Source organism: Crocodylus porosus, unplaced genomic scaffold (genome assembly GCF_001723895.1).
Source record: "Crocodylus porosus isolate Cpor-Errol unplaced genomic scaffold, CroPor_comp1, whole genome shotgun sequence".
Classification (NCBI taxonomy): domain Eukaryota; kingdom Metazoa; phylum Chordata; order Crocodylia; family Crocodylidae; genus Crocodylus; species Crocodylus porosus.
The window spans coordinates 7911171-7928694 of record NW_017728927.1 but is presented as its reverse complement, the minus strand read 5'-3'; positions in this window follow the sequence as shown (position 1 = coordinate 7928694).

Below are 17524 nucleotides of genomic sequence, written 5' to 3'. Positions count from 1 at the left end.
GCTGGGGAAGCACTTAAAAAAAACAAAAAGCATTTTTTTATATATTCCCACGGCAAAAAGAGATGCATAGTCCAAGGATGCTCTCCAATGAAGGGACCTGATTTCCAGTCCCTGCTCCAGGCAGATCACGGGTTTAAATCTGGGTTTCCTCTAGGGCTGTAACCACTGGTGTCAAGTCTTTTTTATTCCAAAAAAAAAAGAAAATGTGAAAGGTTTCAGTTTCATTTCACATTGCAATGGCAACACATATTCAGTCTCAACATATTGTTGCAGAATGGGATCCTGATTTTCCTGGCAACCCAAATGGGCAGCGCCTAGCATAGGCTCAGTAATCACCCTAATAGGACACGGGAGAAGCAGCCTTGCGCGGCATGTCGTTTCCCACCAATGCAGCGCATACCACGGGTGCCCCTTTAGTCACCTCGGATTAAGCATTTGATCCTTTCGATAGGTTTTTTTTTTTCCTTTCTTTACATTTTTCAACTGCTAGGTTGCGATTTTGTAGCTCTTTTTTTTTTTTTTAATTTTTTTTGAGTTTACATTATATTTCCCCAGCGTAACTGCACTCAGAGGAAGATTTTAATTACCTTCTCTTAAAGCCAAATGACAGTGTAAGTAGAGCATGTCATTTGTAGCTAGAGTATCACTTGAAAACGCAAAAGCCCCTGGCTTTATCAAGCTTAAAAGCTTTCCTGGAATATGTTCAAAAACTGCTGACTGGGCAAGATTAAACATCACAATGTTAAGTAAAAGATCTCTGCATGTGGTATCCTTTTATTCCCCTGGGTGATTGAGTTAAACTGAGATGCCGTCGTGTTTTATTATTTCTTTTTCTTCCCCTTACAGCAGGGAAAGATTTTACGGCTTTGGCGCTGCGAAGCCCCAAAAAAATATTGATGTGCACGGAGGAGTCAGAGCTGCAAAGCAGGCCAAGGAGATAAGATGCTTGAAAAGAAAGGGGTGAGACGACCCTGGGAGCGTGGGTCACAGATGTTATCGGACCACGCGGATAGAGGTCGAAGTCATTAGCTCTGGTGGAGGTTTAATGCCGTAGCATTGCAACCAGGTGGCAATATCAGGGTGCTACATGAAGCCCAAAGGCAAACAGTGCAAGGCTAAGAGGTCATAAGAATGATATAGAGAAGTGGGGCTGGAAGGGACTTCCAGACGTCACATAGTCCAACCCCTTGCCTGAGCCAGGATCATCCCTATCCAAACCATCCTACGCAAATCCACTGTCTAACCTCCTAGCAAAACCACCCAGGTGGGAAACCGCCGTCGTTTCAGAGGTGCAGGAAGGCCGATAGCTGATCCCGGGGGCATATGGATGTAGGAGATATTATCACCCAGAGGTGCACGCCTGAAGACAGCAGTGGTGCAGGGAGGGTTGCCACCACCCTGTCAACATTCATCACGGCTTGTTGCACGCCAGCCACGTGCTCAATATCGGCCAAGATGCAACCTCAAGTCGGCCCCTGGCTCCAGAGAGTAGGTAGGCTGAAAAAGGTAGGAGGCAATGAGAAGGCCAGACGAGCTGAGATGGTGTTTAATGAATCTCCGCAGGCAGCTGGGAGGCTCGTACATGAGAAACCCATGCCATGTAAGCCCACGAGATTTGGGAAGGTGGGCGAATATCATGAGGCCCTCCATCCCTACCACTGGGAGGATGAATACATAGGAACGAAAAGAGGAGGTTGAGGAGGAGGGGAGGAAAATGAGCAAACACTTTTAATCCACCCCCCCCAAAAAAGAGAAAACATTCAATCTGGTTTCAGGGAGGATTCCCTTGAGAGTGGGAAGGAGAGGGATTTCTTGATATATTTTTCACATGGTTTTCTGCCTCTCGAAAGGCATCAAGATGATGCTGACCCACCAAACAAGAGCTCCTCAAAAATGCTTAGAAAGAAGAAGTCTGGGGTGCTGAGGGGAAACGGTTGTGGGTTTAAAAGGCTCATTGGACTTCTAGGTCCACCCAGATTGTCTCTGAAGACATCCTCGGGGAGCCTGGATTACTCATGTTTAATATGAACCTGCCGACCATCGCACCGACAAACCGCTGGTTACATCTCAATGAAAGAGCAGCTGCGCTGCTTTCTACAGGACTGTTGAACCCACTGTGGGTTTTTTATGATTTTCCCCGCCTTTTTAATTGAAAACATGCTTTTTAGGGTGTGAGATGTCATTCCTTTTATCTCTCAGAAACCCATGAGAAATCTGTAATACTACCAAGGATGCCCCATGGCTCGAGAAGTGGGGAGGCATGATAGGCCAGTGTATACCGATGCCACCCGGCCTCAGGCAGTCAACTGCGGGGCCCACAAGATAAAGGCCCGACTCGTGTGATAAAATGCATCGTTTGCTGCCTCCCCCATGCTTTCCCCAGCAAACCAGCACTCAGCTAGCCCCTTTGGCTGCTGCCCTGACCAGTAGTTTATCTCCACCAGGACCACGGTTGAGACCATCCAGCAGCTGCCCCACTTAGAGAATTTCTTACTTAAATTTCTAATTTTCCTAAATTAGAAATTTTGTAAGTTAGACCTTTTCCTAAGTTACCTATGAAGTTTTAAGTAAGACATTTTCTAAGTTAGACCTTTTCCTAAGCGGAGCAGCTACGAGATAGTCTCAACCGTGGTCCTGGTGGAGATAAAAAATCATAAGTAACTTAGAAAATTCATATGCAACTTACTTAAATTACTAATTTTCCTAAATTAGAAATTTTCTAAGTTATGTACAAATTTTTATCTCCACAAGGACCACTGTTGCAACCATCCAGCAGCTGCCCAACCTAGGAAAAGGTCTTAGAAAATTTCTTACTTAAATTAGTAATTTTCCTAAATTAGAAATTTTCTACTAATTTTCCTAAATTAGAACTTTTCTAAGAAATTTCTAAGATGCGTATGAAATTTTAAGTACAACATTTTCTAAGTTAGACCTTTTCCTAAGCAGGGCAGCTGCTGGATGGTTTCAACAGTGATCCTGGTGGAGATAAATGCCTAATTTTCCTAAATCAGAAATTTTCAAAGTATGAAATTTTAAGTAAGAAATGTTTTAAGTTATGTGCAAATTTTTATCTCCACCAGGACCATTGTTGAAACCATCCAGCAGCTGTGCCACTTAGGAAAACGTCCAACTTAGAAAATTTCTTGCTTAAAATTTCATACGTAACTTAAAAAATTTCTAATTTAGGAAAATTAGGCATTTATCGCCACCAGGACCATTGTTGAAACCATCCAGCAGCTGCCTCACTTAGGAACATTTCTGCAGAGGAGCATGTTCTCCCTTCCCGCCTCCCTGTCCCCAGCACAGCACCCTCCCGCCACCAAACTACCCGGGAGAGTGGCACCATGCATCTATCAACAACATGTAGGAATTTCATACGATTGGGAAAGGAAGAGTACAAATAAACCGGTGGCTTCTAACCCTGAGAGATTAGCTGCAACAATGTTATGCACTGGAAATGTGTTTTAGGTTGTTTTTTAGCTATGAATTTGCTCCTCCATCCCAGAGTGAGATCTTGGCCCTGCTGAAGTCAATGTCCAAGTGAAATAAGGAGGTGAGATGCAACGGTAACGAGGGAGGAGGGGTTATCTAGGATATTTTTGCCACCTTTTCCCTGCAAAACGACGCCTCCACTAAATGACATGATGCTGCCAGGAGATTCAAAGGCCGTCTGTGCACGATCTTCAACTTCACCTGTGCGCCACACCAAAATGCAACCCATCACAGGGGAAGACTGATACAGGCAGGGCCCGATTAACCCTTTACTGGGCCCTAGGGGAACAAACTCATGGACCACTACTTAATACTGTATATTTATATTACTTTTTTTCACTCAATAATTATAATACATCAAATCAGCACAACTGGGCATCTTCTTCCCTTAGAGCGCTAGGTATGTGCCGGGTTTACCCATGTGTTAATCCTGCCCTGGATACCTCCCCAGGGAGGTAGAGCACTTGTACCTCTGTGATCTGCTCCCAGAATCTGGCAACTAGAGGCAGGACGGACACAGCCGGATTTGCCTGTTGCAGTCGTACAAGAGAGGCCTCCTCTCAAGAAATCAGCCCGTGCATGTGCACACATAAGCCGGTTGAGGACTGAGTGACGTGAGAAACAGTCGTCTCTGTCCTTCTGTCTCTGACAGGGTAATTATCCACTGCAAAGCCTGGCACCGTCCTTGGCACTCTCAGCGCGGAGGGGGCGGTGTGCGAGCCGTCACTCCTCTAGGCGTGATGCACACGCGGGGCTGCAGGTTGTGCATCTTCCATCCCCCAGTGCCTTCCCCTTCTACCAGCACTAAACTCACCATTTTCAAGTACGCCTCAGAAAAAGAGTCTGCCTCCCAAAACCCAGCACCACCGAAAGAGGGAGAAAGCATTTGAGTAAGCAGGTGAACCAAGGACTGGGGCTGCAGAAAGCAATTCCCACCGGCCGCTGTTTTATTCCAAGCTGGACAACTTAATAGAGCTGGCCCCCAAAAAAGGAAAAATATATGGTTTTGCACGATGTGCTTTCAATCAATATCCCAAGAAACGCTGCCCGGCATCATCCCAGGAGAATTCATCTCTTCTAATAGGCCGAGCGTCTCTTACGTTTGAATTTCTAAACAGGCAGCCACAACAGCGTTGCATCTTTTGACATCTTTGTGGGTCTATGTCTGTGTGTGTTGCTCTACATTGCTCTCCCCCCACCTCCCTTCTGCTGCTGCAAAGCCGGGCTTTTGTACTGCCGGGTTTCCATAGGGACTGACCGTTCCCTTCAATAAAGGACTTCACATGAATGCAGCCTTCTCAGGGATATCATACCACCGGGCCTGCAAAAGTCCTTTATAGGAATGCTCACCTCCAATGGGATAATTTTACCTATCGGATCACATCATCTCCTCCCCTGATGCTGAGCCAGGAAATGAAAAAGGACCGGTGGGGAGATTTTTGACTCAAGAGCCAGATCCTGCCGCAATAATTTCGTCCCGGTCCTCCGAAAAGACAAAGGTGGAATTACCAAGTCCAGCTAGCAAAGCTTAAAATTACCATGAACATCTAAATGATCGGTGGGGGGAAAACGCGAATGCTGACCAGACACGTTTAGATCAAATTATCCATGGGTCATGCTGTTTAGTCTATTCATAAATATTTGAGTGGGTTTAGATAGCTAATGAATCCTATTTGGTTGTAAGATAAGAGGCCTCCTCTTGCTCAACTTTTGTCCACCCTGGTAATGTTTGATGCAAACCCAAGTGATGAAAACCCCCAAGGTTTTAGAAGAAAAGGTTCCAGATTAGTGCCTGAGAAAGCTGAAATGCTAGCTTTCTCCCCATTCAGAGTCGTGACACCGCATCCTTTTTCACCAGGTTTAGCCAGGGTTACCTAATAAGAAGAACATGAAAGGAAGTGCAATCCAGTGAAACCCAATTAACAAACACCTGGTTAGAGAAGTGGATCGTATGTACCCTGGAGGAATGGATTCTGTATTTTGGCTACTTCCTGGCTAAGCAAATTGGCCTTATGAGGTTACAGTTGTAACTGGAGCTATAAAGTGCAACAGAAAACGTGACTGCGTATGAAAAGGGTCTGGGCAATTTTAGTGCCGGGTAGGTATCGGGAGAGCGGGGGATTGTGCCATGCTGTACGTCACACAGACTGAGCTCCTGGAAACGTTCCCTCGCCATCTCCAGCATCCTACGTTCAGTTAGGCGTCAGGCAGAGTTCGGCTTTTTTTGATGCCCAGGTTTTGGGTACTGCTTGAACAAAGATATGGCCAAGAGGTGTTTTCAGACATCCTCTGAACAGAATGAGAGCTGTGCAAGGATTGAAAATGAGGTCTAATGTCAATAGCTTGCTTGATGTTTCTAACCCTGGCCTTCTAATGAAAAGGCTTTTCCCATCCACCATGTCTTTTTTTATTTTTTTGCTGGAAACCAGTGGGTTGTGGAAAATGGTGGCTTTGCACTCCAGGGATAAGTCTCTCTGTGGGTTTTCAGAGCCAGATCTACCCTGTTCCTGAATGCAAGACCAGCCCGCTGGCTGTTCTGGGGCAGCTGCGGTCTTTTCCTCCTTTCTGCATTTAAAGTAAAACAATAAGCTTTGCAAACAATGAGGTGAGGCTGCACTTGGGACTGATGGATTCGCACAACTGCAAAATCAGCCTGAGATCTGAAACTCCATCGACCGGCGAGAATCCAGATTACCTCCAAAGGGTTCAGTGGAATCGCTCCAAATTCACACGAGTTTCATGTGCTCCGAAACCTTTACCTTCAGTGCGTGTCTAAGAGGGGAGAAAAAAACCCTTCTGTCCTACTGAGAACCTCTTCCTCTTCGTGGAGATTTGAGAGGTGAAACATAAGGACTTCCTTTGTGCTCGGCAAATGCAAATAATTTCAGGGAATCCCATCTTCTGCTTGCTCGAGTGTTTGCTGCTGCACCTCAGAGTTTATTATTCTCTTCTTATGGGGAAGCAAGGTAAGCCAAAGGCAGGCTACCCCTTGCCAAGTCCTTTCCAAGGGTATTTTCTAATTGGACCTGGCATATAACGTGGAGTGCTTTCTTTTTGCTTTCTCCTCCATGCCATCCCCTCCAGCCCCAGCCAGTTCCTATGGAGGATGCATCTGTCCAGCTGTGTTGTTCTGTCTTTTCACCTTCACCTTCATGAGAATATTGCTAGGTGCAAGAGGAGTAAATGTGATAATCTCCCCATGATTATGGCACGTTATAACTTGCTACCATCTGCTAACCTCAGGTAACCTGTCTGCATTTTACCAGCTACATTTTATCACCTTTTTCCTCTCTCCCCCCCCACAAGTACCTTTGCACACCCATTGGCTCTCAATCCCTTTGAACATCACTGCCACACATTGCCAGGGAGCCAGGTTGTAGCCGTATTGAGGAAAAAGCAATCCAGTTTGGAGATTTTAACGCCCTCAACTCTCCTACAAAATAAGCACTTTCGTTTCTACCCAAGAGAACTTTTACAATCTTTTCTCCAATGCCTGATGAAGGGCATTTGTGCCTGAAAGCTTGCAATTAAGGATTTTTTTTTTTTTTTTTTTGCAAAAATTGAGTTGGTCTAACAAAAGATGTCACCTCCACCATGAGTCCTGACTGCCACGCATTTGCATTTTCACAGACCTGCATTTTGCATTTTGGCTTCTGTTCCACACAGGAAAGCACACAAACACCAACAGACTCTCCCATTGGCTGAAGAAGGGCATTTGCACCCGAAAACTTGCAAAGAACAATTTTTCAAACTATTGAGTTGGTCTCATAAAAGATATCACATCTACCCAAAGAACCTGGCCTGCCTATAATCTCCCGTGGCATGAGATTCTTCTACGGGGCCATTCGTGATCATCTCGTCCAATTTCCTGCATGACGACATTAAGCTACCACAAAGTAGATTTAGCTCAAACCTCGGGGTGTGGGGGGGACCCTTTATGTTCTGTCAGGACTGTAGGACAAATGGACTAACTTCTCAAGGAGGCTGTGCAACCTCCTTCCTTGGAGATATTCAAAACCAGGCTGGATAAGCCTCTGGCTGGGATAGTTTAGGAACAGCAAATCATGCAACTGTGTGGCAGGTTGGACAAGATGACCTTCACAGTCCTTTCCTACCCTGTGATTGTAGAGCACAGGTCATACAACCTCTCCCAAAGCCAAGCCCACAGCTCCTGTTTCTGCTGTAGCACTTCTTTTAGCAAGACACCCCCTCTAGCTTTGAAGCATTCAAGTGACAAGGACGCTACCACATCCTTCAGGAAGTCTTCGGTCACTTCCACTGGTGCATATGGGTTGTAAAGTGACCGAAGCAAGGACTTGCCCCTTCATTACCCAAGTGCACACCGTGCCTTCTACAAGAGCTGGGCTGGGAAATGCCAGAACTGGTCTAAAATCATAGGTCCATAGGTCATGCTGCGAGCCATTGAAGCGAAATGGTGGCTGCAAGAAGAGAATCAGACCCTTGGAGAAAGCTCAGAAGGCGAACTGTATACGTCTTGATGTCTTCCCATCAAGCCTTCATGCCCTTTTTTGGAAAATAGGATTTAGCTCAACACTACTTATTGAACTCAGTGCGAGGGTAAGGATGGGAAACTCTATGGCCTATCCTAGGAGGTCAGAGTAGATGATCAAATAGTCCACCCTGACCTTCAAAACTATTCTGTTATGCCCGTTTCAGATTAAAATAATCATCCTGGTTGATTTCATCATGATAATGTTACTTTGGAGGATATAGCAACATCTCACGGTAGAGGTAGAGGTAGAGGTAGCCTCCAAGCAACAAAACATGCTTCCCAAAGACAATATTATGAATGCATTGCCCATCAGAAAACAAGTATGAGACCTAGGAACAAAGCGGAAGCTGGTGTTCAGCCCTGGAGGGGTTAATCTGATGTCTCTACATTCATCTACCGTCTCTTGGTGTCGTTTCAAAGATGTATGCCGGTGACTAATTAACCAGGCCAGCTATTTTCTCCTCTCTCAGCAGCTGGGCTGTGTTATGATACCAACAGGCAAATAAATAAAGAAATGCGATTAAAATAAAAGCTTTTTTTCAGTCTGACCGATAACCCGGCCTCTCTTCCCAGGCAGATTCCCCCAGTATCAGGCTGGAGCTATGTAAATCACTCCCGAGAGGGGGTCAGAGTTCAAGCTCATTAGCACATGCTGAATGGGAGATAATCAGACAGGAAGTGCTGATGTCAGAACCCGGCTCACACTGCCCACTTGTCATTTGGGAATAAAAAGCCGTGGGCTCCTACACAAGGGCATCGCCATTAATTACATCATTCATGCTCCTTGTCCAGGTCTGACCTTGTTCTGCGTCTCTCCCCTTGTCGACCCTTAGTTGCCATGCAGGTGTCTGGGGAAGGGCAGGCCTCGCTCGTTCTCCAGAGGCCTCCTCCACCAGCACAGGAGCAACTTAAAAGAAAACTTTGCCCACTCAAGGGGTTTTGTGAAGGATTTATTTTCAGAAGGTGCAGGATTCCTTTGATCATTGATCACAGTCCGATTAGCGATAGGAAGTCAGGTACAGGAGAGATGCTTTGGGCCCCATGGAAATCAAGTGCAAAGTTCCCCTTGATTTCAATGCAACTGGGATTGCCATCCCGTTGTCTAACCCTGGGGATAGCCACGTGCCCAAGTGGAGGCATCTCACGCCACCGGTGCGCGGCCAGGGGTCCTGAAAGTCTGCTCCCTGCGAACGCAGTGCAGGGGAAATCAGTCTGGACCGAGTGGGTTGTAGGGTCACCTCTGCCTCGGAAAGGAGCCCCTTGATAGTCACTGTAATAAGAGATGGTGCAAAGGGCAGGTGGAGCTTACAACTCCCTGCCGAAGGGAAAGGCATTGATGGCAATGCAAAGACCTCTCTGGGTGCAATGTAAGCAGTCTAACGATGGCAATGCAAAGACCCTCCTAACTCCCATGTGCAATGTAAGCAGTCCCTTACGAGTCTGCTACTTCATGTCCTGAGTAACCCCACCGAGATCAGCAGGACTATGGACAGGCTAGCGTAGCCGTGAAGAGAGGTCCGGAGGAGGGGGTGCCTGTGGCCCGGTACTGCGATCCCGCTGCGCCCGTGCATTCCTCGCTGAATTCAATTTTATGCTCCTTGCCCTGGATGCTGGAGAGCAGCAGCTGTCTGAGACTGCACCTAAAATGCATATAAATAGAGGCATAATTCCTCATTATGAAGGAATGCATACCTAACGAGGGGATCCAGTTACACCTCGTTGGGAGGGAGGGGGGACGCGGTGCCGAGGAAGGAGAGGAGGGCAGACAGAGGTCTAAACTTCCTAAAAGTAATGAGACCCTATTGAGATCAGTCGCGTTACAATCCCTCACCGGCAGGGCTAACTGGGAAGGACCTGATCCTGGCATCCTTAGGCCGTCTGTGCTCCAGCAAAAGGAGCATGCAGTTCGGTTTGAAGCATCTTAACCTGGAGCTAAATTCTGTCCCGAGTTCAAGCTGCTTTGCAATGGTCTACCCAGCTCGTCAAGGGTGCAGGAGCACACAGCCATGTACGCCCAACTTCCCGCAGACCCCAGGCCATGCCCCACTCCGGCAATACTAGTCACACCATCAGCATCGACTGGCCCAGCAATCTCGTGGCTGCTCTAACCGTATCCGGACCAGAGAGATGCTGGGAGCTATTATGGACTCCTTCTTGCCTACACCTCCTGTGCTGGGCAGATCTCAGAGCATGGGGAAATCCAGGCTCGGCTGCCGTCTCGGCATTTAGTCTGTTGGTTCGCCCTCCGCCCTTTTCTCATTTTCCCTGTCACTCTGGTTTTGTGCGTTTTGCGCAGAAATGCCTGGCTCTGGAGCTCCTCTGGAGCTTTATTTGTCCTTAAAAGCAATCTTGGGGAGTTTCTTAAAATTTAGCTTCCACTGAACTATCTTTTCCAATCCTCCCCCAGTGAAATCCTTGTGCCATGACCCTCCCTGGTATAAAAGGATGCCGTGGCATTGACCCCTGGCCTGACCAGGTCATTGCAGAGGCTGGACCAGAAAAGATACTGCTGAGTTTTAAGGAGTTTTGAGTTTGGTTGATAATCGTTTGTGCTTTAAAACTCTAAACACTAGCAATGTCCCTTTTATTTCAGGGCCAGCTCCCCTGGATACCTACATATCTGGCTGCATATTATACACAGCATCTGAGCACTTTGCACTCATTAATGTATCCTCACCACGGCCCAGAAGGCAGGGCAATGCTGGGATGGTCAGCTTACAGGAGGCAAACTAACTTGCCCAAAGTCATGCAAGGAAACTGAACTTAAATATCCCAGGTTCTCAGCTGATGTGCCAACCCCTGGCCCATCCTTCCCCCGGTCGCATCCAGTAACAGAAGGCCGAAATAATGGGCCTTATATTTAAGGTCTGCCAGATGCCCGCTCATCTGTCTGCGGAGCTGCCTCCATTGCAGGCAACGGAGTCAGACCAGTGTCGATGAGATCAGGAGCAGACCCACAGGTTTCCTTTGTCGCGCCCCACGGCTCGCTCGCCTCCTCGACACCAGCCAAGCAGCGACTTTAAAGGGCCATGCTGCCCCTCCGATTTCGCTGCAAAGACTCTGCTCCAATTACCCTCCTTTCTGCAAAACCCCTGTGAAGTTGCCGCTGGCTGCTCTTCCAGCCGTCGGCATGCATGACTGGGCAGGTGGGTTAAAATATAAAAGAGTCCGTGCAGAGTGCCAGCGTTTCGGCTTTGATCTCCCTCGCCCGAGATGCGAGCTAACACCTGTAGAATTATACTGTAACCAATGAAAAGCATCCCGTCGACGACTAAAGTTCGCCCGGGGAGAGATTTGGAACCGGGCAGCGACCCCAGCTCAGCGTGCCTCCCCGTTGGGTCACGGAGAGGGTTGGGCTGTGTTATTTCCGAGGCCGGCTTGCACAGGAGGCGTATGCATGCCCTGGAGTATGCACCGGAGTCAAAGCTCTTGGGATACAGGATACAACCCCTTCAGCTCCCCTGGGAAATGCCAATTTTAATTGCCACCTAGGAGAAACTTCGCAATCCTTGCATTCTCCTAGGCCTGAAGAAGGGTGGTCGCGCCCGAAAGCTTGCAAAGAAAGGGTTTTTTTTGCTAATGTCCAGTTGGTCTAATAAAAGAGATCACCTCTGCCGCGAGTTTTGGAAGCTCTTGGGAGGCATTGTCATATCAGCCATCCCTTTGACCTTTCATGACCGAGTTTTCATACATCACACCTCAAGAAATGGGGACCAGAAGAGAGACAGAAGAGGCTTTGCTTTAGGTGAAGCAGTGCTTAAACCAAGAGGAACGGCCCCCGGACACCTGACCTCCCGCATGTTGAGCTGCCTTTGCCGGCCTCCGTTTATCCACCTGTAACATAGGTACGCGTCTCGCATTCACCCACCTGCACTTGCAAGGAGTTGAAAAGGCAAATCCAGGATTCATGGCAAGCGGGGGGAGATTCCCTTTCATCTGCCCCCCATGTTCGCTCTGCAACACAGGCATGGGGAAGGGCGTGTGACATACAAGTGCTCTCCATCCGTTTTAGGTCACTCCAGCACAGAGGGCCACCCTTGGGACAACCTAGAGATCACGGCCAAAGTTTGCTAGCAATGCAGATACTGGCTAATAATGGCTCCATTTTGGGGTTGTTCGGGTAACTGAGGTTTCCCAGCCACCCTGTGTGCTACTTCAGACCAAAGGAAATGCACTTGCAGAACATCTGCTTTACAACAAGGAGGCAAACTCATGCCAGAAATGATGGAAACCTGAGAGAAAACAACTCCAGGTCCTCTAGGCAGCTCTTGGTAGCTGCAGAAATTGAATCCAAACATGAAAGCAAACCTTCGGTGACCACTACACATACTCTCAGACTATCAGACTGTAACCTCAATTTGATCAGCTATTCATTCACGCTGGGGAAGGAGGAGACATGTAAAGCTCAGTGCTTGTTCGGTAATGTCTGGAAAGCGCCTTGTAGGCAAAACTGAATGCTGCCACTGGTTTTATACACACTGGGCATGTCCACACATTCATTAATGTGCCACAGTTACTGTGCATTAAGTTTAGTGCTTGCGTAAGCAAGTACGAAATTCATGCTCAGTAGCTGGCACCATTGCACTGTAGAGCCGGCACATGGGTTTTTTCAGATGCTCACTGCACAGTAGCCTAATACTCCTGCACAGTAGCGTCTTAGCATGAGTCCTGCCTGGCCTGTTATTAGGCTACTGCATAACTGTACTTGCACCCATTGCTGACCAGATGCCACTCTTGGTAGCATTGGTGCAAGCTGGGAGTCATGTCAATAAGGTCAGGCTGCTGCAACCAGGGGAAGGATCAGGCTCAGTGCAGCTAAACTCAGTAAGGAGGATGCAATATCAAAGCACTCTCACCCCCTTGCACCAATGCTGCACTTGGCCCAGCCCTCCAGCTGTGTCTGCTGGGCAAATTGTGTCTTCACAGAAACCTCAGGAGACGCACTGATTTTCGCCAGCTGACTCTCCACCCCCATAATTTATGCTATCTGAGCTGTTTTATTTAGGGCGGGAGAAGGGTTGGTTCTTATTTTCAGAATTGTTTCATTCTTGATGATTTGTGACATGCTTAATCCCGGACTAATTAGATTTCAGGGCATGTGCCGAAAGCAACGTGTGCATTTTTGACTGGGGTTTATAGAGACTTGCTTGTTCTGCACAATTGTTTAAAATTAATCCTCAGAAGCAAATGGGCTCAGGACAGATAGCGCAGCCAGAAGACAGCAGCATCAATGCAAAATCGCCCTCCCTTTTGGACTCTTCCAGTGTGATCTGGTCTGGGCCGAGGAAAGTTGCAATTCCTGACATTACACCATCACTCAAAAATGTCCGAAGCTGTCTACGCTCTTTGCATCCGTGATACCAGCTGCATTGACCTGGCCTTGGAGAGTTTTAATTCTGACTGCTGTTGGCTAAACTCCATTCCTAATCCTATTTCCCCCAGTTTCTATCCAATTTAATACAGCTTCTGTAAGTCGAAATTAATTACCCTATGTGCTTCCCGGGCCCTGTGGTCTAAGGGAAAAAGAGAGAAATACTACCTCATCGTTCACAGCCACTCAGGACTGATCTCATCCAGGAAGGACTTGAAGAGGAGAAGTGGAATTGGGTCTGAAAATCCTAACTCTTTGCTTGTTTTTGCAATTAGACTTTCATCCATCATCTTCCCCTCCCTGGTTATTCCTCCTACTGCTCGTTTGGCAGCTACGACATAGCAATGCTCCTCCACAGACATTAATCTCACTTGGGAAGGGCATATCAACACTTCCCATTCCCCTCAAGGTGCCTTCATTTTCCTAGCTGGAAATCTAGTACCTGCATTTAGTATCTAGAATTAATTACCCACTTTGGCCCAATCCTTGCTGTTGATCCTGCCCCACAGAGCACAGATTAGCAGAGAAAGGGAAGGTTGTTTTAGCTGCTGACCTCTTTCATCACCTATCCATGCCTCAGTTTCCCCACTTGTCAATGGGATTGGAGCTATTTAGTAAAATTGGACTAATTTAGATTTCCCAAGCACATGGAAGCGGTCAAGCAGAAGGCTGTTAAATGCCAATAAAACTATTGCCTCTCTGTAATACAGCTAGCTAAAAGCTCCGCTGCCCCTCCGTTGGTTATCTTCCCTTGGGTGTTATTTTGATGATTCATTCTGTTCGTGTGCATCTTTTATATCCTTCTCTCTCTTTATCTGTTTTCCTTTGAGTTTGGGTATACATAAAAACCCATGGCTCTGTGTGTGTCTTTGCCTGTGTCTGTGTGTGTCCAAGAGTGTCCATGCAAGTGACTATGTATATAATATAATATCATGTCATAGCATAGCATAGCGTAGCAAAGCATATTACCATTGCAGTATAATATAATATAATATAATATATTGCAATGATAATATCATATCTAGAGAAGGCTGGATAGGCATCTGGCTGGGGTCATCTGACCCCAGCACTCTTTCCTGCCTACGCAAGGGTCGGACTCGATGATCTGTTGAGGTCTCTTCCAACCCTAGCATCTATGAATCTATGAATATATCATATCATATCATATCATATGGTATTATAATATAATATAATATAATATAATATAATATAATATACTATAATATGGGGGTGCATGAAAGCAATCAAGCGTGTGACCCAGATTCCGTTTTGAATGCCATGGGGGCAAACTAGGAATAATTCCACCAAAGTCACACGCACGTAAAGACAGAAAGGACTGTCAAGTGTTTCAAGACATCCATCTGGTACAGGAGTACAGCGGCAAAGTTTGACTGGTGGGTGCACTGCGCTGCCCTTTTATTGCTACCAAATGCTTACTTTCATCATTCATATCACGCTAGGACCATACACCACGCAAAGGAATGCAGCTTCCTTGACAGCAATGGCTCTGTGACTAATTTCACATGATGAGTAAAACAGAGAGAAATCCTAAGCTGTCAGCAGGGCCATGCTGCAAGGTTTGGCCCTTTGAAAGCTTTGGTTTGTGCCCACGTTGTGTGACTGCAAGCACCAACAAAGCCTACTGGAAAAGAGGGAGCAGGGTATAAAAGCAGGTGCTGGGTGCTGGAGTAAAGGGAGGAGTAGGAGGGGGCAGGTTTATGCCGGGATAAAGACCACCTGGAACCGAGAAGCAGAATCCATGAAACCCTGAGACAGCACAAGTTCTGCAAGCTTCCTGCTATCCAGGGATAGTTCCAGTTATTAGGCTTTGGCGGAAGGGCTTTACTTTTGGAGCACTAGTCCTAGGCACACACATCCCAAACTGCAGAGTGCAATCAGCTTCCGCCATGCGGGCAGTATTGCAGGAGTAGGAAGAGAAAATTGCTGAATAATTTGATATTTAATCAAGAAACAGCACTTCTTCTGCTTCAGCATTACCTGTCAGCCCTCCCCAGGAAGGGTAAATGAATCATCGATTGCCCACTGAAAAATCAGTTGAGCAAAGCACGTGGAGTGAAATGCTAGAGGGCTGAACTAAATCCAGGGGAAACCAATCTGGCCCTTGGAGTCGGCGATCTCTGATAGAGAAGATGAATCCCACGGCAGAATAAAGCAACCCAGAGAGTTTGCTTTCACACACGGTTAGATCATTCAGGCATGTTGGCCAGGGGTCTAAACTATACCAAAGGCAACAGTGCAATAGCTAAAAGAAAAAAAAAAGCAGACATAGATGGTGCAAAAAGCAACTGCACCCTTAAAAGAGAAAGAGAGAGGCGATAGATTTGGATGTGTGTTTACTTGAAGGGACCTAAATTAAACATTTTGGGATGCCTTATAGTAGCAATCCACCTGGCATTTGAGTAAAAAAATTGACAGTATTTGTTCTTTAGTCACTTCTTTCAACAGATGCTAGACTTGTGATAAAGGGTTTTATGTGCTTCAGAATGTCTATAGTTGCAAAAATACAAGTCAAATACACACTTAGGAAGCCACAGAAAATGTCACCAGAGGACTTTGCCACGGAAACACAATGCATACGTGCTTTTAAGAGACAAAAAGCATCTTTAGTTTGCTGTCTGAGTGAAATAGGTGAACGCGGCACTAATTGGGATCTATTTTATGATGGGCTTCACACACTATTGGCTTCAGAGAAATTACTCCTGATTTCTACCTGTGGGAAGAGAATCAGGATCAGGTGCCGTGTCTTCAAAAGATGCTCTCTGGCAGACAGCAAAATCTTGCTTGCTTTCCTATGCAACATCAAAATGTCCATTAGCTGATTGTGATTGCCCCTAATTGCATTCCAGTAACCTACGGGGTGGAAAGTAGGAGGGAAAAAAGGAGCCTTCCTGGTTACAAATCAGCTTTTCCGCATATAAAGTAATTTCCTTCCCTCTGTTAAGGGACATACAGGAACTAAAATGTTTAAAATAGATTTTCTCTCTCTTATTGCCATCATTTATGCTGTTTGCATTTTCTCTCTGCCTGGACAATGCAGCTGGACTAGACTTCTCCAGAAGCCAGTTTCCCTTCCAGGGTCTCCTGGACTAGCATAAAGGGGTGTCTCGATGTAGGGACACATTGCAGCTTTTCATGATCGCACTAACCCACAAAATATAGATGAAAGTGTGTCTGCCAGACTGGTGAAGTGTAGCGTGACCCTCTTCAAGGGCTTCTTAATGTATGTGATGCTACCAGGTAATAGTTTTCCCGTTTTATTTTAGCCATAAAAAGTTATGCTGAAGGTGCAGGTATAAAACGATGACTCTGTTGGTTTATGGGGGTGGAAAAAAGTGAAGTTTTGGTCATTTCATCCATGTCAATCTACATCAGAAATGCTAGAGAGACCTCTACCCTCTGTTTGGCAATGACCCGATCCTCAGGACATGCAATTGGGACAAGTCGGTCCAAGTCCTGCTCTGATCCAGGCTTGAACTTCAGCCTCGTGCATGCCTGAGATACAAGACACATGGCCTCAGGGATGTATATCCAAATGAGGAAACATTGGAGAAAGCAAAACATTTCAGCTTTGACAAGACAGCTCTGAAAAGGCTTCCTAAAAACTCTTCCAACCTGTGTCAGCCCTGGGTTCAACCCCAGTGTTGAGCACAAACCGATCGACGCATTAAAGAAAATGAAGGATTGCTTGCCGCTATCCCTCTGCCGATAGCATGGCGTGTCCTTACGGGGTTGCTTATGTGCTGAAAATATAGCAAGCGCTCTTTGATTGATGGGAACCATTGTCTTCAGCAAACTTGGGATGATTATGAAGTGCTACCCAAAACAACAGACACAGGAGGCAAAGAAGCCCGTTTCCTCCTCTGTGACGAGAAGCGCACGTCCCGTTGCCATTCAACAGGAATCCGTAGCACTGAATCGGAGGTACAGCAAAGAAATTTATGAGATGAAAATTGCTTTTGAAAAAAAAACCAAACCCGCCCTATCTCTGGGGTGGATATTACTGAAGTTGCGGTTTCAATATTGTCATCCTCAGCTGCTCCGTTCCCTGAGAGCTCGGTCTACCCTGTGCCTGTGTGCTGCGGGGAACCTTTCCAATGGGAAGTCAATGCAGATTGCAAGGAACTTGC